Here is a 23,414-nt window from a genome sequence, read left to right as displayed (position 1 = left end):
CCCCCTCCGACCCTCCTCAGGTCCTCCTCTCATCCTCCCACCCCCATCTTCCATCACCCTCCTCCCACCCCCTCCACAACTGCAAATAACTCAGTGATAACAGATTTTTTTCCACCAACTGCAGGAGATAGTGCTAATCTTTTAATAAAAGATCCCATTACAATGGGATCTGTCTGGACAGACTATAATAGATCCCGAAATACAGCCGTGCTAATATTAGAAGACAGTTGTTTGGGTGCCTCTCAGACGGGCCCAAGCCCCCCTTTGAAAGTGGGCATGAATCACAAAGCCCCGCGGCCGCCGCACCTGCACCGCGCGCATTCGGTGCAGCAGGCTGGTAAAAACGAGTGACCTCGCCGCCGCTTTTCCCTTTATAATTACAGTCATGAGGACGAGAGGAGAGGGGAGGGGAGTGGGTGGCCCGGGCTTTTTGCTCACTTTAGACGGCTCTGGAGCTCCACATCCTTCTTAACCTTTCCACATTCATTTTGTCTGTGTCTGTCTGTCTGCCTGTTTGTCTGTCTCTTTCCTCTACTGGCTTTTTCTCCCTCCTCCCACTTCCCTCCTCTCTCTTTCCCAGCCCTTCCCGGCTTCTGTCTCCCCTCCCTCTCCCCGGACTCTGCCCATACTCTCCCTCCCCTTTCCTCGCCTCCTTTTCTCTTTCCTCCAACGCATTAATGTGGAGTTGTTTAGTGCCCTCTAATGGTAGGCGACATTAACAATTAATAGCAAACTGTCCCCCTTGCAGAACCCGCCACTTAATGGCAGAATTTCAAAGTTGAATTATTCCTTCTTTTCTCAAAGATGTTTATAATGTGATGCGCTAGACGGAAAGTTTGTCCCCCCCCTTCAAATGCCCCCACCCCTATTCCAGAGAAATCCTATCTAAAGGAAAACTAACAATTACTGTAACTTGTCCCCTCTCCATCCCGTACATTTTTTTTTCTGCCAGCAAAAAACCCAGTTTCTGTTTTAGCTAGATTTTTATCAAAGTGTATATCTGGAGTTGGAAAATAAGTTACGCAATCTAAATGCAGAGATCTTAGGTGGTAGAGGACTGAATCTTATGGCTACCAATGGGCACTAAAAATGTCTTTAATATTGAAACATAATTACAGACTTTTATATTTGTTTCCAGTTTAAACACATCTTTTGGTCTTGAGTCATCAGTCAACCTTTGTATGTTGAGGGGACTTTCTCAAACTTTCCAATACTGGGACCTTGTAAGATGTTCAAATTATACTTCTACCTACTTGTAGATGATTTTATAAAAAGATTATTATTTTTTAAATAATTTTGCCTATACACCTGTGAGTGCGGATATCCAAGGAGTCCAGAAGACGGGTCATAATGGGTGCTAGGCACTGAACCGAGGTAATCTCTGAGAGCTGTGTGAGTACTGAACCTTCTTAACCCCTGAGTCATCTCTTTGGAGTCCTAGATGAGGTCAGTTTGCCTAATGAATACAGGACTGTTGTGTAACAGTGAGGATGGAAACATTCTATCCCAAAGGAAGCTCCTTATGCTTAAGGCAACCAACTCAAAAGAGCTTCAGGAAGTCCCTGAAACTGACCAGATTTACTAGGCTCCTCCCTGCCGGAACTACAAAGAAGAATGAAGACTCTGAGATTAGAGCAACTGCCTGGGAGATGCAGAACCTTGCAGAGCTGCCTAGAAGAGGTTTAGACCATAGTCACTTGGAAAGGACACTCTCTACCCTGTCAGTGTGCTCCAGGTTTCCCAGTTTTTGTGAATTTTTGTGAATGGGCAATGGTGATGCATCTGTCTTTGAGTCATTTATGCTCCTCACCCATACTCCTCTAAGTAACCCCAATAAAACTCATTGATTCACCAGGTTGGACTTTGGTGCTATCTCTCCTTTGTTCTGTCATGGGATCCCTAACTGGAGTGTGTTGCGTCTCCCCATGGAAAGTTTTGTCACACAATAAGGACCACATTTTAATTCAGTTTATTTCCTCTGCTGTTTTTGGAAATATTGCTTTAAGGATTATAATTCCCCCTATAAAATATTAATCAGTGAAAACACTGATAAACCTTGCATGCACTTATTAGAATTAACTATTCATTTATATAAACATACAATCTGATATAAAAGGATCATATAAGTATCTAGGAATGTTACTTTTTTGGAGGGTGATATTGTTTATCAAGCTAAATGGAAATTAAAAAACAAACCATATGAGGGAGTTAAAAGCATATTTATCTGGATAAAAGTATTTGGTTTAGCCACAAAAATTAAGCAAACACACACACACATATAAATATAAATATGTGCGCCATAAAAACTACCTAAATTAATTTAATCAAAGACATACCCACATTTCAAATTGAACGGGAAAAGTTAAGTTTTCTTTGTTTGCCTTTTTAGACAGGGCCTCACGTAATCTGAGTTGGCCTCAAACTTGCTATGTAGCTGAGGATAACCTTGAACTCCTGTCTCCACCTTCTCAGTGCTAGGATGACAGGTGTGTGCCACCATTCCTATTTTTCTTTTTCTTCTTGTTATATTGAATACTCCGGTCACCCACTTTCCTAACTGGGCTGCACTGATGAGTCATTTTGGCATGGTGTAATTGTCTGGCTCGGCCAATACAGATACAGTAGCTCTCCTTGTCAAAAACGCCACCACTCCATAGGTTTCCCTGGTGGCCAGAAGACCTAATACAAGATTACTTCTAGCCCCAGAGAGGGTGGCCCTGCAGGTCAGGGTTGAGGTCACTGGCAAACACATTGTGGAAAACACAAGCTCCCATTGCTTTTGGTCTTGCGAATAAGCAGCTCCAGTGTTTGCATAGCGGTACAAACCCATCCTGTTTTTCAGCTGCACCTTGGATAGTATTGATCTGTTTGGGAGAATGTCTGCTCCGAATTTGCCCAGGTTGGTCACCAGGACTCTTGTCATTCCCGGTTGTTTTCTGGCCAGATCTGAGGAGATGAGTTTCTTGTCAATACCAGTTCTGTCCGGGCTTTCTGTGGGCATCCCCAAGAGATCCATCCAGTTTTTGTGGTGTGATGGGCACCACACACCTGTTCAGTGACGTCAGAGAACAGCTGCAGCTTCTTTACTGTTTTGTCTTTTATAAATGTTAAATATTGGCTTGGTTGATATCTAAATGTCAAAGGCACATTTAAAAATTTTTTTAAAAGACCCATCTCTCAGTTTTGTTGTACGCCTTCAAGTTTGACTTATTTTTTTCCTTTCTGCTTTGCCAAAAGTAAATGTAAATTATAAGAAACACAGTAGGACCACTCTGTGACTGAAGTTCTGGGCACTACACAAAAAAGACTACTGTTCTCTGACTTTTTTTCCAGCTTCAAAAGCTATCTTCCTTCTGAAGTTTATAAATTTAAAATATTAGTGTCTAACAAATGATTTAAACCAGCTCCTAAGACAGCTGTTAAATTCATAGTGGAATGACTTGCTTTAATTTCAGTCCCTAAAAAACATCATAGAAGGAGAGAGATGAGCTGGGCGGTGGTTGCGCATGCCTTTAATCCCAGCACTCGGGAGGCAGAGGCAGGCGGATCTCTGGGAGTTCGAGGCCAGCCTAGTCTACAAGAGCTAGTTCCGGGACAGGCACCAAAGCTACAGAGAAACCCCGTCTCGAAAAATCAAAAAAAAAAAAAAAAAAAAGGAGAGAGATGAGATTGCATGTAGAGAATTTGGAAGCCATAACCTGGCAGATTTACTTTTGTGTTTTAAAAGTCACACATTTTTTTTTTTAAATCAGATTTTGTCCTTCTAAATATAAAAACAGTTGATGCATCGGTAGTTTTTGAAACGGTGTAATTTCGTAGACGAGAATAAATATTTGAGTAGGATAGAGCAGTAGTTCTACATTGGCTTAATTATTGTAATCCTAATATGTTAAGAAATGTGGTCCCAATCAGGCAGTATTTATACAGAATAGGCAAACCACAAAGTGATCAAGTTTAAAAAATTATTATTAAATATATCTTTAAATATAGCACTAAGGTAATGATTAATTGGTTGTTTTATATCGTCCCAATCAACCCCAGTCCACTCTTTCTTTTGGGGAATACTTTTTCTTTCTGTGTAATATTTGTATAGCTTTGTTTTCCCCTTCAATTTTAAAACTACTTTGAGTTTTAAGAAAGCAGCTAAGATATGGGACACATAGGCACTTAAACTAGTCACCATCAACATGTTCGGTTCAACATAATTAAGTCATTAAAACAAACCATTCAGATTATGCCCCAGGATAGAGCTATTGTGTGGGATTAATAGAAAGTTCTAAGTGTTTCAGGTCGCTTTGATAATACAAAGGACTCATATATTTGGGTGTGACTGAACATGCCAGTGTGTGAACTCTAGTACTTTCTGCCCTAATATCACTTACACATTCTACATCATGGAAAGCACAGAGAACAAACCTGTACTTGCTGGTCTCTTTCCCCACCTTAAATTCAAAACAATGCAGTCGTCAAAGAAAGAGCCTCCTTCTTGGATTGTTCATGGGCTAAAAGTGACTTAATATATTATAGTTATGTTACTATACTTTAATTTCTGATACCTCACTTTGGTTTTCCATCAAGTAGCAAGCAATGGACTACATACTGAAACAATTAGTTCTTTTCTAAGGGTTTAGCTATTCAATATTGGAATTAGTAGTTGATGCAATTGTTACTTGGTCACCTGCCATGTTGTCACTTTCATTAAAATTATTGGCATGAATCTTATCTTTGTTCTGAGGGATGCTTCATTCAAGAAGGAGGTATCGTTTAGAATCGATTCAGAGTTGATTTGTAGGTAGTTAGACTAACTCTGGACATCTATTGTGTTATAGTCATGATTTTACACAGCCACTACTATGGTTCAATGTAACATATTCAGGAACTTAACTCCCAAAGTGATATGAGAGGTAAGGCACTTGGGAGGTGAAGCCATGAGGGCTATGCTCTTATGGGTGGGATTACAGTTTTTATCAAGGGGCTTAAGGGAAGGAGTTTGTCCCTTGTCCTGGAAGCAGGGAGGAGCCTTCTCTTATACTGAATTTGCTGGTGCCTTGATCTTAGAATCCAAAACACTTCAGAACAGCGACCAACACATTCTTATTGCTGATAAATGACCTAAGATAAAGTGTTTGGTTATAGTAGCAGAATGGTACAGGACAGTCACCCTTCCGTAGAGGGAAATTTTGTTTTGCATCGCTTTTGCATCTTGTTAAACAAATAAAGAAGGTCACATGGCCTCATCAGGGAGCTCTATATCTGGTCTGCGATCTGTTCTATTGATCTATTTGTTGATCCTAAGCCAGTGTCAAACTGTTGTGATTACCAGCTTTAGGAGAAGCAATGAAATCAGAGAGTGTAACGTCTACTGCTTTGTTCTTTCTTTTCAAGATCACCTTAGACAATCTAGTTGTTTTTATAGATAATTTGTAGACTCTGTTTGCTTATTTCTACAAAATCTTGATGGGGTTATGACTGAGCTAGGTTAATTGTGGAGAGTTAGCCTGTTCACAGTAACACATCTTTAAAAACTATGAACATAGTATATCCTTTTCTTTGCATTAAAGCCGCTTCTCTCAACTATGGTGTAGGGAACCCACATTGTGTTTTATTTTTCAATGAAAAGCATATGCCGAGATAGGATACTTTTGTGTTCAGTATTTACTTCTGCATCCCAGAGGAACTGAGTGAGTTTTAAACATTTCCTTGTGAAAGCTGACCCCTTGTCTTCCTCCTTCCAAAGGATGATTATCTGTGGCTGTCAAAGAGAATGTATTGAACACACTTTCCAGAAGAGCTATGCTAACTCATCCAAATCTCTTACATGTACTCGCTGGTGTTTCTTTTATACCATAGTCACTATTTTCAAGAGAAAAAAAAATAACCTTTCACCAGGGGATTTACACTCAGTGAGTGTTAAGCAAGATCCCTTCTTGGCTAGTGGTTTGTTGAATATTATCATTTTTTTTTATGTAAGTCGATTCCTATGCAGAACGATCCATCATTATGCTTTTGAGAGGTGGAAACATGCAGTTTCCATTATGCTAACATTTGGGTGGCAGTTACTGTCTGCCTTCATTCTTTATTGGTGAGTTATGACATCTTTTCAGTTGTGGTTGCTGCCCCTGATTCATTGATCCTCCCTGGACTCTCCCTTCCCTTGTATTTCATTTTTCATCCATCAAAAGGGCAAGGACTGAATATACCTTGTACCTTTGGAGCCTGTATTGGTTTATTTTTTTCATGTAAATGTCACATTCAAAAGTAAACAATACTTTGTATTGTTTATTCAACAGAACTATTAAATATTTAACAATGGCTTGAGGTCAAATGGTGATGACACAACATGTGGAAATACAGGACTGATGATGCATTAAGTGTTGAAATAAATTATTTCAACACATGGTGAGCTTTGCTAGTTTTTGAACTAGAATGGGAATATATATATACATATGTGTTTATATAAAAAACTGGTGGATGAATGAGTGAGAGGCAGTATTGGTCAATATGCACTTAATCCCATAGTCACCGATGTAGCAATATAAAAGAGTATATATTAGAAGAATGTTTATTTGGTTTTCCAATACATGAGCTAAGTAATTCTTTTCAACTGGTCTCAGTGCAATTTCCTTGCAAATAGGGTATGAAAATCATCAACAGGAAGCATGTGCTAATGGCTCACACGCTGGACAGATGGAAACACAGAGTAGAAGAACCATTTAGTTGAGATCATTTTGGCCTCGAGACTTCTAATCTTTGCTTTAACAGAAAACATTGTTTTGGCCAGCCAGATGACACAACCATCACACTGTCAACATTTCCATTTTTGCCAAGGCACCAGATTTCCCGAAGAAACTGTTAGGCAGTGATTCTTAACTTTTTTTCATGTTTGTGGTCCTTTTGAACAGCTTTGCAATATATGGACCATCTTCTCAGAATAGCGCAGAAAATAGTATACTTACACACCTAAATGGAAACGTTGTATTTGTTCTGAAAGAGTTATAGACACAGAAATCCACCCATGGATATCGTATGGTTTCATGGATCCTGGATGAAGACCCAGATTTTGACAGAGTGAGCCTCTAGCACAGGCTGATTATCCTGCCAGTACAGTTTAATTGTCAACTTGCCTTCCAAGAACCCTTCAGATTTTAGAAGTTAGAACGTTCTTCCTAGTGCATAACTTCATATATTATGTAGTCTTACAAAATTCGTGGTTGCTACCATCACAGCTTGAGCATCTTGAGTAACTCTCTCCCCATTTCCCAATCCCCCTCCATACACCAATTAGTTATTTTGCTCTTTACTAATAATTATCTTGTATTGAGTACATCTTGCATGCCAGAAAACATGAACTATGCCAGCACTATTTTCCTTAACTGTTTCTTGCAGCACATGTATATATAATCATCACCATTTTTGAGGTTGTTCCAGAAAACGTATAACAAAGCTGAGGTAATTTTAGGAAGCACTCCAGTTTTCATTTTATTTATTATTGTGAGTGCACATGCTACTACAGCGTATGTGTAGAGGTCAGAGGTTAACTTGCAGGAATCAGTTTCTCCTTTCACCACGTTGATGCCAAGGATTGAACTCAAGCTTAACATTAGGCTTGATGCCAAGCTGTCTCGCCTGCTGAGTCACCAAACTGACTTTACTCTAGCTTTTAAATCAATTAATCAATAACCCCCTACATAAACTAACACTTTTATATTGAGAATCCCTTTCCTTTTAAAATGGATTTTAATTTGGTTTGCTAGGGTAAATAAACAGGTCTATAGTTACTAGTATATTCTAAAAAAAAAATAAGATAATCTTTATAATTTTTTCTATCTCTGCAGTTCAGATACATTGTGAGGAAAGAGAAAGAAGGGAAACCCAGTTGGGGCCTTTATAGTATAAAAGAGAAGTACAGTGAATAGTGGTGAAGATGGAGGAGCCCTCTTTAAGTAACATTTACAAGTTGTGTCTATAAAGGGCTGCCAGTTATGAGAAGTGTCTGATGGTGGTGTGTTTGGATGAGATGATAGAAGATTTATGAAGCCTAGGAGGTAAGAGAGGACTCGTTCAAAGAACCCCAAGAAGTATTAATGACCAACACACTGAGTTTGAGAAACATAGAACCTGGGTAAATGGAGAAGCTGATGGTCCACATTGTATAAGCTCTTGCAAACATGACAGATGCTTTGGGTTTTCCAGAGGATATCCTGTGAGAATGGAAGTGGTGATGTCACATTGCATTTTGAAATGCCCTTCGCACCTGATATGTGGAGGTGGGATACAGAGGTACTGGGTACTGATGAAAAGGGTTGCCTTCAAGAGCCCACGAAGAGGTAGAATCAGCAGGTTCTATTGGGTTGAGGACTGAGGAAAAAGAGGCGACTTGGCTTGTTCTTCTGTTTCCAGCGTGATGGAGAGAGTAGGTGGCAGCATCATTTCCTATTTATAAGCAACAATGGGAGAAGGGGCAGTTTCTGTTTAGGATTTGGATTTAAGGAGCTTTCCGAAGGTAAACATTTTTTAATACCCTAAATTGCAAGTCCAGTATAGGTACCAAAGCTTAGGTTTGCTTTATGATTTTGGAAACAGCCAGTCTCACCGAGATGCAAGCAATTACCACCAAAGTCATGAAGCAGTTTGACGTGAATTAGCCAACAAACGAATGAGAATGTTTCAGAAACCAACACCCAGGAAAATGCACTCTCCCTTTGTATTTTGGAAGCACCAACATTAAGGGAAAGTAACACCTTGAGATCCACAACTTACTCATTAATTGAATGAAAGAAGCCTGAACACTTTATCAGGTTGCCAGACTGTTTGGAGCCTGTTGTGTTATGTAGATTAATCTCAGTCTCTTGAGGCCAACTAAAACCTGGAGAGGGATTAAGGTCAGTAGAATTGATAGATATATCCCCACAGGTCTCTGACATGCATTCACACACCGAACAGTATTATTTGGTGTAAGATTTATTGAATATGATCGCATGACAGCTGATAGGAAAGTCATCGGGGGGATGATTGATGGGAAAATGTTGTGTGACAAAACTTTTCTTGGGAAACACAACACACATGTCCACTCACCCCAGATAGGGAGCCCACCACAGACCAAAGTAAGATATCACCAAAGTCCAACTTGGTGAACTTATGAAGTTTCATTGGGGTTACTAATAGGACTATGGGTGAGGGGTTACTTATTGGAGGAGAAATGACTCAAAGACAACTGCATCGCCAAGGCCCACCCCAGCATGGGTGCTCACAAAGCTGGGAACCTGGAGCACACTGTCCAGCCTTCAGGCAACTCAAGAGGGTGGAGAGCATCCCTTTCAGGTGCTTCAGCTGGTCTAAACCTTCCCGGCAGCTCAACTGGTTTCTGCTTCTTCCAGGTAGCTGGGCTGATCTCTGTCTTCTTTGCAGCTTGTCTCCTCCGAGAGTCTTCATTGCCCATCAGTTTCCTAAGGTCTGAGAGGGGCTGGCTCTCAGCTCTTATTGCTTACTTTGTCAAGGAGGGGGCCTTTTAATTTTTTTCTGCTAAAAAATATATATCACTGTATGGGTTTATTATGTGAGTGCTCTAGCTGCTTGTATGACTTTGTGCCAGAAGAGGGCACCAGATCTCATTACAGACGGTTGTGAGTCACCATGTGGTTGCTGGGAACTGAGCACAGGACCTCTGGAAGAGCAGCCAGTGCTTTTAACTGCTGAGCCATCTCTCTGGCTCCCCATTGTATGGATTTATAACATTGTTAGTGGACATTTGGGTTATTTCTACTGTCTTATAGCAATTATGAATAATGTTATCATACATTTAATTACATATCTTTGAATAATTTTTTTCTCTTAGGTTTGAACACATGAATGTAATTTCTGAATCATTTGGAAATTCTATGTGGATTTTTTTTTGACCAGTATTTTGAAAATTTTTTTTCAAACAAAAAACTGTTGTTTTCTATATTGACAGCATACACATTGGCAACATATGAGTGTTCCAATTTCTCTAACACTTGTTACCTTTTTGAGTGTAGCTGAATTAATGTGTTTGATGTGGTAGCTTACTGTAGGTTTTTCTTTATGTTCTAATTATTGAAAGTAAACTCTAATTACTAAATTCACACGTGGGAATATATTTATAATGAAGAAATCAGGGTCAGAGACATGTAGATTAATTACTAAAAACGCAAATATGCCACAATGGCTTTGATACTTCTATCTGTAGAAGAGGAAAGTGGCTTACAAACTCTTCAACACAGCACATAGTGCATTCTGGATAGACACATACCTCCCAGACAGAGTGAGACAGGTAAGACAGGTCTGCCCCATCAATGCATAGGGACCCAGGCCTTGTAACCAAAGCAAGGCAGGGGGTAGAGTGTGCTAAAACTTATCCACAGCTGAAGGAATCTGGCTTTGTATCTAAGATTCTCCCCATACAATTCTCCATTTAAGTCATATTTGTGGTTGTGAATTACATTTTTCCAAATCAGTTTTAACTGCATTGTTTAAATTTCATTATAAAAACTATATTTAACTTAAATTTTAGTTCTATAACTCTTTTTTAATTGTTTTATTGATTTTATTGAGCTATACATTTTTTCTCTGCTTCCCTCTCTTTCTCTCCTCTCCCTTTCTACTCTCTCCCATGGTCCCCATGCTCCTAATTTACTCAGATCTTGTCTTTTTCTATTTCCCATGTATATTAGATCCATGTATGTCTCTCTTAGAGTCCTCATTATTGTCTAGGTTCTCCAGGATTGTGAAGTATAGGCTGGTTTTCCTTGCTTTATGTCTAAAAGCCACTTATGAATGAGTACATATGATATTTGTCTTTCTGGGTCTGAGTTACCTCACTCAGTATGATGTTTTCTAGATCCATCCATTTGACTGCAAATCTCAAAATGTCATTATTTTTTTCTGCTGTGTAGTACTCCATCGTGTAAATGTACCACATTTTCCTTATCCATTGTTTGGTTGAGGGGCATTTAGGTTGTTTCCAGGTTCTGGCTATGAAAACAATGCTGCTATGAACATCGTTGAGCACATGTCCTTGTGGCACGATTGAACATCCTTTGAGTATATACCCAAAAGTGGTATTGCTGGGTCTTGAGGAAGGCTGTTTCAAAATTTTCTGAGAAATTGCCATACTGATATCCAAAGGCGCTGTACCAGCTTGCACTCCCACCAGCAATGGAAGAGTGTCCCCTTTCCCCCACAGCCTCTCCAGCATAAGTTGTCATCAGTGTTATTGATCTTGGCCAATCTTACAGGTGTCAGATGGAATCTCAGAGTTGTTTTGATTTGCATTTCTCTGATGACTAAGGATGTTGATAATACTATAATTCTTATAGTACCATATGATTAAGGATGTATTATCAGCAAAAAAATAACTTTCTTTTTCCTATGTTGTAAAGTACATGGTGTCAGAACCAGGTTGTTCATGCTATAAAACATTTAAAAACCTTCAAAGTGTATTTTCTCTCAAAATTTCATCTTTATATTTTAGCCCTCTTTATAGAAAAAAGGTCTTTTATCACCAGACTGGGTCTGGAGATGAGAAGAAACAACATACTAAAGGAGAAAGACAGGGCCAAGCAAATGATATGTTTTGGTAAAGTTTTAAACAAAACGTAAAAACAACAACAACAACAACACCCCTTTATTTTTAAGCATGAAAGTAATTTATCACTGAAGAATATTTGGAAAACATAGTGTTTAAAGGAGACAATTGAGATCCTGTGTTCCCTTACCACACAGAGATAATGGTTAATGCTTTGGTACATACCAAGACAGTTTTTTTTTCTCCCCATATGTAAATAAGCAACTCAGACAATCACCAATTCCAGTCCAAGATGGCAGGCAGAATCTCCCCAGTAGAGATTTTCTAGGTATTCTGGAAAATATAGAAAAGCTCATCTTTCAGGATTTCTGTCAACATGTAGGGACTATGAAGGAAGGGGAAAGGAAGAAGGCTGGTAGGGAGTTGACACAATTTCAGGGTTCTTAGCTTGTGCAGCAAGTTTCAGAAGGAATGCTAGGTCTGCTTTCCAGTGAGGAGGACAAAGGAGACAGGACAGAGGTGTGTTAGTGGAGGATTCTGACCTGTTGCTGAGTACAGGAAGAATGTTGGGATTAGGACAACTATGTGCCTAGTCTTGCCAGGGCCATCTCAGGAAAGGGGTTTACTTGTCCACCACAGGTGGAGTTCACTAAAGGTGCCAAGCTTGGCTTCTAGAAGACAGCCATAGGGGGAAGCAAGACAAGGGGTAACATTGTACAGATAGAAACAAGTTCATTTGGAGCTGGGGAGAAGACTCAGAGGTTAAGAGCACTGGCTTCTCTCCCAGAGAACTCCTCTTTTGATTCCTCGCCCTCCTAAATCGGCTCACAACCATTTTAGCTTCAATCTCAGGGAATCTAATGCCCTCTTGTGGTTTCTGAAGGCACTGGGCAGGCACATGTAGCACAGACATACTTGCAGGCGAAATACACATGACCTAAAACGGAAATTAAAAAGGAAAACGAATCAATTTATTTCCAACCCTTTTGCACATTTTCTGGAAAAAGAATATTTTGAGATATGTTTTAAGATGGCAACTTTAATTTTTCAGCCCAAGCTATTGGCAAGGTTAGACAAATGTTTCAAGAATGATAATAGTCATACTCAGAGAGTCTGTCATGTTTCTTATCATTCTTAATGGCAGAAATTGCACTGTGTTATGGGAAGCAGCTACAGATGTTTGAAGAATGTGTATCTTTGTGGCTCCTACAACGCCTTATAGTGTTTAGCTTTCATTGTGATCTTTTTTGCCTCTAGAAGGCTTTAACAAGCCGCAAGTTACCCATCAGTAGGTAGGGTGCCTAGTCCAGATAAATTTCTCAACACAACCAATGATTGTTAAAATTCTCTGTGTCTGCTTTAGTGCGGTTTCAGTTCAGTTTCTCTTGCAGTGCTATGAATGAAGAGTAGCCCCGGGCCACAAGAAAGAGACACTCAGAAATGCTGCCCACAGCCCAATCCCACATAGTATGTCAGAACAAAAGGATCAGTATATGGTGGCAACTCTTGCGGTCTTCCCTCAGTACTTAGCTGCCCTTTCTCGTTATTGGCCCTTTATGAATAAGGAGTTGAACCTGCCCCTGATAAGGCAACCGAAAAGGGCTGGCATTTGAGAAAGGATAACCTGTAAATACGGTCTTGGGTTTTACTTACATATTTACATCTCCCCAGGTCTAGCTGCAATTTGAGAAGAACTCGGAAATCAGGAGATAAGTATTCTTGCACTCAAAAGAAGGGCAGAAGTCAGCCTCCCCTGTGATCTACAGTCTGGATCTCCTATCTGTGAGTTGAATCTCTCTTGCATGCGGGGTGAGTGCGGATCGCGCAACAGAGGCTCCTGTGTGCCTCTGACAGGAGAAGTTTGTTCCGTGTGTCACAGTGTTCTTTTCATCTTGATAGACTAGTACAATATGGCGGGATGGTGGGGGGTGGGGTGGGCGCTGGAGCTGGGGGAGGGCTCAGGCAGGTGAACAATGAGAGCTTACATGCTGCTGGTGGAAATGGAGACGCGGGAGCGGAGGCAAGTGAGAGAACGAACTGGGGAATTTCAGAAAGAGTAGCATTGGTATAGGCTGAAAATGACAGAAAGAAAGGCTGCGACAGGTGCTGATGGGAGATTCAGTTGCATGTCCACTAACTCAGCACCACTCACCATCTTTAGGCTACGATGAGGATTCAAAGTTCAACAGCAAGTGAAGGGCTGGAGAGATGATGGTTCAGTGGTTAAGAGCACTGGATGCTCTTCCCGAGGACCCAGGTTCGTTCCCCAGCACCCTCATAGCAGCTCACGACTGTCTGTAACTCCAGTTTCAGGAGATCTGACACCCTCACACAGATGTACATGCAGGCAAAGCATCAATGCACATAAACTAGAAATAAATAAATTATCAAGACAGAGAGGGCCATCTTGGTCTGCATCTCTACTTCATTTTGATGCATTTATTTTTTAACCTTGGTATTAGGAAACCCTGCTTCCGGCGGCATGGTTATTCATATATGTGAGCTGAACTCAAAGCTAAAGAAGGTAAGAATCCCGTGTAAGGACGTTGGTAGCCAGCCTGTCTGTTCCTCTGATGGCATTGCCTCTTTACCTCTGAGGCTACGTGAAATCTTCGTCAACAGAAGCTGCCCCAGGCCTGAAGTAAGCAGCACTGATCTGTTGACTGGTCTTCCAGGGATCTGAGTAGATGCCACGTTGCTAACGGTTCCGTTTCCACACATTCTTCCCACCCTTCTTTTTTTGTTGGCCCTGCTTCCGATCAGACCCTTTGGCTTGTGGCTGGTGCAGCTGTTGGGATTGAGTATACCTGTCCGGGTCAGAGTCAACGAACAGAACTTGAATGCTAATGGGGTGACTACATTTTCGGGTCTGTGTTTTGGACACCCTGTGTTTCCACTCAGGATGCCGGGGGATGCAGATTTTGTCGTTCTCCTATTAAATAGAGGCTTAGCACGTCCAGGTTTCTTCAGTTGCCTTCAGCGCCATGCATTCGTCCTTCTGGGGTCATTTCCACGGGAGGGGAGCTGCTTGAATGTGTTCTATTTTTGTAGTCTGACCAGCATGTGTCCTAGGAGGTGAAATCTGCATTGCTCTCCTCCCAAAAGACTCGGGGAGGCTTCCTCTGTGAAAACTGGCTGGGCTCCCTCAGCGTTGATTTCCATTTTTGCATAATCTAGGGAAAGATCCCATGGATCTTGTGTACTTGCGTGCGCTTTGGGTTTGGAGGTAGGAGCCACAGACTGCAGAGAAGTTCTTGAATGAGTGCACCAACGTCACATGACACCGCCTTCTGTGCTGGCTTGGTTTTTAAGAGGATGCTGGGCATAGTCTGATTCTGGCTTTTAGAAGCATGGTTTTGTCTAGCACCCTGCACAAATAGATGTACCCAAATTCAACTGGTGGTGGAGAGCAGATTTCACAGTTTAGCAGAGTCTGCCATTGAGTCTAACATGTTGGCTTCGTCATAGTTTTCAGAGTTTAGTAAAATTGTCCTGGGAAAAGGATCTGGTGCAAGGGGGTGAACAGGGTTAACACGGGGCGTTGAACCTGTAGTAGTAAAGATGCGGAAATAAGATGAAGCAAGATTAAACTTAAGTTTATAGTTAAATTCTGTGTTGTTTTTTTCTTTCTCAAGGTGAAGTCCCACTATGTTGCCCTAGTCACTCCCAAACGTGAATCCTTCCCACCAAAGCTCCCCCAATAGCTTCTTATTAAAATTTCTCATTCTAAATAGATTTATTTGAAGAACAAAGTATGTCTGAAGTCAGAGGTGAAATTTGGGCCTTAAAAAATATGTTCTATACTTAATATTCTGCCTCTTATTAAAACTTCTCTTTCCAAAGTAGGCTTATTTGACATAGGAAAAATAAAGGAAATGAACTAAATGCATAAGACTATTTTTATCATTTAAAAGCAGAACTGTTGAAATATCAATCTATGTATTTAAAATAAGAAAAAGTACATGTTTAATATACATGAGATATTTAGAATATGTAGACATGAGAAGGTGCCTTATATATTATGCAATAAACTGACATATTGTGGGGGTTAAGGAGGGATTTGTTTTTCTAATTTTTGGTATTATTTGAATATTTGTACTCAGTATATTTATTTTTTAAAGAAAAATATACGTTTTCATGGTCAATTTTTAGCAATCTTTGAGAAGATTCAATTATTTCTACAAAAGGAACTATCTGTAAAGGATCTCTTAAAGATAAGTAATATGGGCCAGGTTTTAGTTAGACGAGAGAACACTGAAGAATTAAACTGGAAAGAAATAAACACCAAGAATTAGCATATTTGAAAGAGTGGATATAGACCATGCTCTTAACAAATGCGTGGCTATTCACTTCATTACATGTGGTCACTGATACCAACTCTTCCAACTCAAGAGAGATAAAAAAAATATGATCATGTCCCTTATGGAGTGTCTAATTAAGGCCAATGTAAAGACATGACAGGCTAAGGGACCACTTCAAGAAACTCTGTTGTGTAAAAGTTTCCTCTGATATTGCAACTTTCAATTCTGCGGGGAAACTCAGTAAGCAGGAAGGTAAACAGCTCAAAACAGCTTCAGGAAGTCCCAGAAACCGACCAGATTCAGTAGGTCCCTCCCTGCTAGAGTAAGCAATAAAAGCTGAGAGTCTCTCTCAGACAAGACAAGTTGCAGACAAGACTCAGACCAGACCAGCTACATGGAAGAAGCAGACTCAGACCCACTGAGGCTCCTGGAAAGGACACTCTCCAATCTTCTGAGCTGCCTGCAGGCTGTACAGTGTGCGCCATCCAGGTTCCCAGCTTTGTGAGCTGTCACCCAAGCTGGGGTGGGCCTTGGTGATGCAGCTGTCTTTGAATCAAATCTGCTTTTGTAAGTAACCTCAATAAAACTCATTGATTGACCAGCGTGGACGTTGATGGCAATCTGTATTTTGATTTGTTGTGGGAGCCCTCTCTGGGGTAAGCAGATGTGTGTGTTGCATCTCCTAGGAAAAATTTTGTCAGAAACTCCAACCGTAGAGCAGTATGGTATATAAATACTTTAATTAATGACCAACAGGATTTGGTAGGAACATATTCTGTGTGGATCTATTAGTTTAACTATTTGAGGTTATTGTGCTTCTGGGAAAAAGTCGCTTCAAACTACTTAGTCTAATTTTTTTCTGTTTTCTTTTTCTTTCTCCTTCCTTCCTTCCTTCCTTTTTTTTTTTTTTTGTTTTTTTGATATAGGGTTTCTCTGTGTATCTCACTCTGTATTACTCTGTAGGGCAGACCAGCCTCGAATTTACAGAGATTTGTCTGTCTCTGCCTCCCGAGTGCTGGGATTAAAGGCGTGCGCCGCTACCACCTGGCTAGTTAGTCTATTTTAAAGAGCAAAATTGAAGATGACATGATGGCTATTCTTGGTCATCAACTTGATTACACCTGGAATTAACCCAAGTTCAATCTACTGGATAAACTTGTGAGGGATTTTTGTTGATAGAATCATAGGCAATGAGGAGACTTGCCATAAAATCTGGGTCACACCTTCTGGTGGCAGCTTGCATGAAGCACATGGATGAAGGAAGCATTTGCTCTTTACCTACTTGCTCGCTCTCACACTTGCCGGCAAGCTCATTCCTTCACTGGCATTAGAGCTTACTTCTTTGAAATTCTGAAGTGTACTGAAGATCATGTTAGACATCCAGCCTCTGGGACTGAATAACTATTGGGTTCTTGGACTGGTAGACTTGAACAACTACTGGATGCTTGTCAAGAGATAGCAACTGGGGGTCTGGAGAGATGGCTCAGCGGTTAAGAGCACTGCCTGCTCTTCCAAAGGTCCTGAGTTCAATTCCTGGCAACCACATGGTGGCTCACAACCATCTGTAATGAGGTCTGATGTCCTCTTCTGGCCTACAAGCATACAGAATATTGTACACATAATAAATAAATAAATATATTTTAAAAAAGAGATAGCAATTGTTGGAATAATTACACACCAACCTGCAAGTCCCTCTAATAAATCTCATTTTCATAACCATAGATTCATTCTACCAATTCTGTTTCTTCAAAGAGCCCTGGTAACTACAGATGAATAAGCCACATGTTTATTACCTTTTCTCAGAAGACTATAATTTTTAAAAACACTTATGTTCAGATTCTATAAGAGGATGGAGGGATCAGTGATTAATTCCTTCCAAGGAAACCAACTTGCTCATAACAATATAAAAGAGATACCCAAAGGTGGAATTTTTTTTTATTGCAAGTAGAATGAGCAGGTACATATTCTAGGAACAGGCACAAGGCAGATATGAGTGGCTGAATAGCGTAGCATTTGCAGCAGGTAAGTGATGAATCTAGGAAGGTTTAAGTTGTAGGTCCCAGTTAGACTTGGTCCTGTAGACAATGTAAAGCCATGAGAAAGCTCGTACAGGAAAGTCTCTATGCCCTACACTTTACATAAGTATTTATTTAATTAAGACAACTTAATTATGGTGCATAGAAAGTTTGGAAGTCCATATGCTATTTGAATTTCCTTAGTTGTTGATTCTTTTTTCTTCCTCTGGAGCCATGCAGAATGCACATTGTCTTTAGTCACTTTGTTTTCCTGCTGTTTTTTGCTGTGACAGCTCATACTAGTTTATTTTATTTATTTGTTTGTGTTTGTTTGTTTTTTTTCTTTCAAGAAAGAGTCTCATTATGTAGTCCTGGTTATCCTAGAACTCACTGTGTAGAACAGGTTGGCCTTGAACTCACAGAAATCTGCTTGCCTCTGCCTCCCAAGTGCTGGGATCAAAGGCGTTAGCCATGGTGTCTGGCTAGATTTTTTTTTTTTTAGACAAAGATTTACTGTGTAGCCCTGGCTGGCCTGGAACTCAATATTGACTGGCCTGGAGCTCACTATGTAGACCAGGATACCTCAACTTATAGAGATCTACCTGCTTCCAGCTTTCAAGTGCTGTGCATTCAAATATCAAGTCACAATAATTTGATGTGGCAGGCCTAGTCAATCTACTTACTTCCTTATCTATCTCCTACACACCTATCTCTTTTATCTTTTTATCCAGAGCAGGCTAAAGCATAGGAGCTACGGTGAAAAACTGTTAACTGTGAACTCCAGAAACACAGGTCAGATCCCTCTTAACTGTTACGCTGTGCTACTTCTAATAGACTGGGTACTGATTAAAAGAAAAGTGATCACACTTCACACATCTGGACCCACGAAGGCAGCTTCCGGTAAGTGGGCCCTAGCAAAACGTACTTCCAGCTAGTGAGCGTTGTGACTTATTTCATGGTGATATAATGTTCCAGCAAGGGCTGGAGGACTAGAAAGAATAGTTGTACAATGTCTTATTGTTTATATTCAATATATTGGAATGCCTACTAAAACTCATTTCTGTAATCTTTCCTCAGATAGGTGAATGCTTTCTCTTCTTGGAGAAACTGTCCTGAGACAAGAATTTTTGGGTCATGGTTTAATCCATTTTCAATGTTTTGAGTAAGCTACTCTCTAAAGATTCATTTTACTTTCCAGAAGAGAAAAAGTTTAAAATTCTAATTATAAAAAATATTTAACCTATTGATTGCATTAACAAACTCTTTCCCAACCAATTGAAGATGAGGGTGAGGTCAATTCTGTTTGATTACTGCACTGTTGATTCTTTTTCACCATTCTGGCACATAGAAAGTAATGAATAAATATTTGTTGAATGAATGAATGAACCCTGACTTCAATTCAAAGAGACACTAAAGAGTTCTTGGTGATACTCTGGGCAGGGGGAGGCCATAAAGAATTTGAAAAGGCAAATGTAAGAGTTGTTCAAGAACGCTAAAATCTAGACTTGTGTCTACGCAGGTTTGCTGGTGTCTGGGAAAAGTAAGAAGCAAGAGGCTCTTAGTGCTCTTGCTAGGGCAGTAGCTCTCAACCTGTAGGTCACGACCCCTTTGACAAACCTCTGTCTCCAAAAATCGACATTATGATTCATAACAGTAGCAAAATTACAGTTATGAAGTAGCAATGAAAATAGTTTTATGGTTGGGAGTCACCACAACATGTGAAACTGTATTGAAGGGTCACAGCGTTAGGAAGGTTGAGAAGCACTGGTCCGGGGAAGTCATTGTCCTTGGTTCTCCTTCCTGGCTTCTCCAACTAGAACTCTAGCTCCCTGAATTTGTAAAATTTCATTCTCAGCATGATCTATTATGTTTACAATTTTTTTCTTTATGTCTTTCACTATGTAACCCTGGCTGGTCTGTAGACCAGGATGGTCTGGAACTCACAGAGATCCGCTTCTAGGCATGCACCACCGTACCCACCTTATTTACAGTCTTTCTAAAAAGCAAGGGGGTGAATCTTAGCACAGCAAGTGCAGGTACTGGAAATGAGCTTCACCAGGAGGTCATTTTTTTAAAAGTGAAGTTCTCAGCGGTTTTGCTTTGTGTCAACTAACCCTGTTTGCCTGATGCATAAACTAAAGAACGTATGGAGGTTTTATAAAGTAGTAACTTTTTGAATCGCTTCGCTCTGCTCATCATGTACTTGATCTTGAGAAGGTTGTTTTGTGAAAAGGCTGGAGATGTAGCTCAGTTAGTGGAGCGCTTGCCTAGCACGCACAGAGCTGTGGGTTTAGTCCCGAGCGCAACAGAAAGCAGGTGTGGTGGAGACACCTCTAACTCCAATCACTCGGGAGGCAGAGTCAGGATAATCAGAAGATCAAGGTGGCCTTAGGCTCCACAGAGTGCTCAAGGCTAGCCCGGTATAGATAAGGTCCTGCCTCAAAAACATTTTGTTTTTGAAAATATCCAGAATTTCCAGATTTGGAACATGGTACTTATATTGATGCTAGGTAGGATCAAAAGTGTGATCTTCGGAGTTATGCTGCTCTTTATTTTCCCCAGCTAATTAAAAGGGGGCTAATGGTCAATCAGAAGTAGCTCTCCCAGATTTAGTCAAAAGGTTGTGAGAAGCCAGGAAACTAACTGTTCTAATGGAGCCTACTGAAGTGTGTGTGTGTGTGTGTGCATGCACATAGATCTTAAACTAAGGTCTATCTTAGGATCAAGGGCTGTATGAAAATCCATAGGATTTTTAAAAATTGTAGCAGTGATGGGAATGGACATTTAAAATGGAAAAGCTGAGGTCAAATGTCATTTGTGGGGTGTGCATTTGCTACTTTACTAGTGTTTCCATTTGAAGAGTGGTGCACATAGGTAAGGGCTATGCTTTCAAGGTAATTATAATTGCGTAAAAGCATTCAAAGTTCTAAATAAAATTAATAAAAGAAAAAGCCCAATAAAGAGTAGAAGTATGGTTAACTATTATGAGGTAGCTGTATTTGGTTTTGACCATGATTCTGAAAAATTGAGAATATCTTTAAACTAAATATTTTTTTGGATAACTGTGTTTTTCTGTGAACAGCTTGTACACATTTAGATGATGCAGTGGGTTTATTCAGGCAACCAGAGCAGAACTCTGTATTGGTACCTTGAGAACTACAGGGCACAGAGGATGGGAGTGGGGCTCCAGGCGTCAGCCTTACAAGGCAGGGAGTAATCGCCTTCAGTAGATCTTGACTTGAGTCCTAATTGTTTATGAGGTGAATGACTTTGAAAAGTTTCACTTTTAAATGTGCTTTGTGTGATTAGTTGTATTTCAAAATCATAACTCCAATGGCTGCGGCAATGGGTTCTTTTAAAACTACAGGGTCAGTGGAATGACATAAAATGTTCGTTTTGCTACCCAGATGAGCCAAGTTGCTTTCTGCTTTCAGGTGAAAGACGTTGAATAGGGGACACGATCTTCTGCCTTTCCAAGTACTTATTCTTATGTCAACATCCCACCGTGTGCGACATGAATCTTTAGTTTTCTATCTTGCCAGCCACGGTCTTCATTAATTCCTAAGCCATGGTCAATGATACTTCAGCGATACACACACACACACTCCAGGTGCAGTTAGTTGTTCCTTCCATGGAGCCTCTCCATCCATGTAATAAAACTAGCTAAAGTTTCATTAGCAACACTCATGAACGGAACCTCACACTCAAATTTAGACAGAGTCTCTGGGTGAGGGGTAGTGACCTGGGATCATTCTTCTCCCAACGGTGGTCTAGAATCACTGAAAGAGCTCGAGGAGAGCTCTCTGATAACACCAGTCCTTAAAGTGTAGAGCAGACACCGCTGGAGTAAGAGGAGAGGATGCTGGCACTAAGAAGAGGGGTGAGGTGAGCCGGAGGTGCCAGAGCTAAGTGTTGGCTCCTGCCGTGAATCTGCCCAGGGCCTGTTTCTGGGAACGTCAGTTTTACTTTGGTCAGTGGCTCTCTGACTAATCTCCCTCATCCAGGAAAGTGGGAGACATGAAAACCCTGCTTTGGAAATGGCAGAGCTAGACCACAAGAATGCATGAAAAACAAAGAATTCTCAGAGATAAACTCCCTTGACTTAACAGAGCCCCTGGGGGCAGAGGCTTTTTATTTGTGCTGGCCCCAGTGACATGTGGTGGAGCTCCAGATATGTCCTGGATCTTGTGATCATAGACTTTCTTTTGAAAACAGTTGCTGCCAATCTGTCACTCCTTTGTGCCCGTTTGAAAATGCGGGGTATCAGCTGCTGTCGCTGTTGGTCCCTTTCTGGTTTCCAGCAGGTGGGTGTGTCTGTTTCTTTTCTTTCATCTCCATCCAGCTCTCTTCTTTCAGGCACTTTCCGGTTTGTCAAGCCAAGTATGCCTATGGTGTTGGAACCCAGCCCTGGGACACTCACCAACTCTCTTTGTCTGAGTGTCTGCCTTGTGCCTCTGTCCATTCTTCCCTATCTTCTGAAAACCCACCAGCCTTCACAAGCTCACCTACACTGGAGTTTTTAAACTGCAGATGTTCAAAAACTGCCAGTTCACCTCATAGTCTTCCTTGCCTGGAGATCCGTTCTTGCCTCACACTTTCCGCTTAGCCACCTTGGCCATCTTTCTTTCCCTCCACCCCCTTCCCTGGGTTTTCCAGCTGAGGTCCTACTAACTGCTTTGGTAACTCCTCTGAAGTAAGCAGAAGAACTCAGTAGATTACAAGTGAAATTAGGGTCTAAATTCTGTCTTTTAACTCTGAGGACAATCATTCTGACATTCAGTTGTTGAGCACAATTGTTTTTAAAATGGAAAATAAACAAAACACAGCACCTATAGATGGGTATTCCATACAAGGTGGCCATTATTATCCATCTTACTTTTGTAAAAACAAAAACAAAACCTTCCTACATTAAAGATTTTCCTGAGTTTGCAATCCCAAGAGAGGTAGGAGACAGAGAAGTAAGTAGTTCCCAGTCTAGTGACCCTAAAGTAGGACTGTAAAGCAAACAGACCCGAAGCAGGGAGAAGCACTGTGATACTGCAGTGAACCAAGTCCCCCCCATAAGCTTGATGAGACTCACATGGTCCCCTCAGTGCCTTTTGTTGAGGGAAAGCCTTGAACCCCCAAATGGACCAGTTCAAAATGTCCCAAGATGTCCCCTCAGTGGGCCATGAAGCCTCTCTCATGCTATAGGTTCCTATGTTCTGCTCCCGTGCCCACATGATCGATCCTCCAGTCTCCTGATATGTTCTCTGTTGTTACTCACGCACCTACTTAGGGATGTCCAAGAGCTGTGTGGTGTGCGGGATCCACAGATGCACATATCCCTGGCTTATTCATCTCTGAGATACTCCTCCCCTAGGTTTGAGTTTCAAAAGAAAGTTCACTCTTTCCTCTCTTCAGAATTTGACCTTTTTATTTTATGACTTTATTTCCAAACATTTCAGGTAAGCAGACAGTACGGCTGCATTCTACCAACAGAACACACTTACAAATGAAACCCTTCCACATCCCTCAAACCCCTCAAACTCTCCAGAAGTTTTCTGTTCTGCG

Source organism: Chionomys nivalis, chromosome 15 (genome assembly GCF_950005125.1).
Source record: "Chionomys nivalis chromosome 15, mChiNiv1.1, whole genome shotgun sequence".
NCBI classification, from domain to species: domain Eukaryota; kingdom Metazoa; phylum Chordata; class Mammalia; order Rodentia; family Cricetidae; genus Chionomys; species Chionomys nivalis.
Note: the sequence above shows the minus strand (reverse complement) of the source record.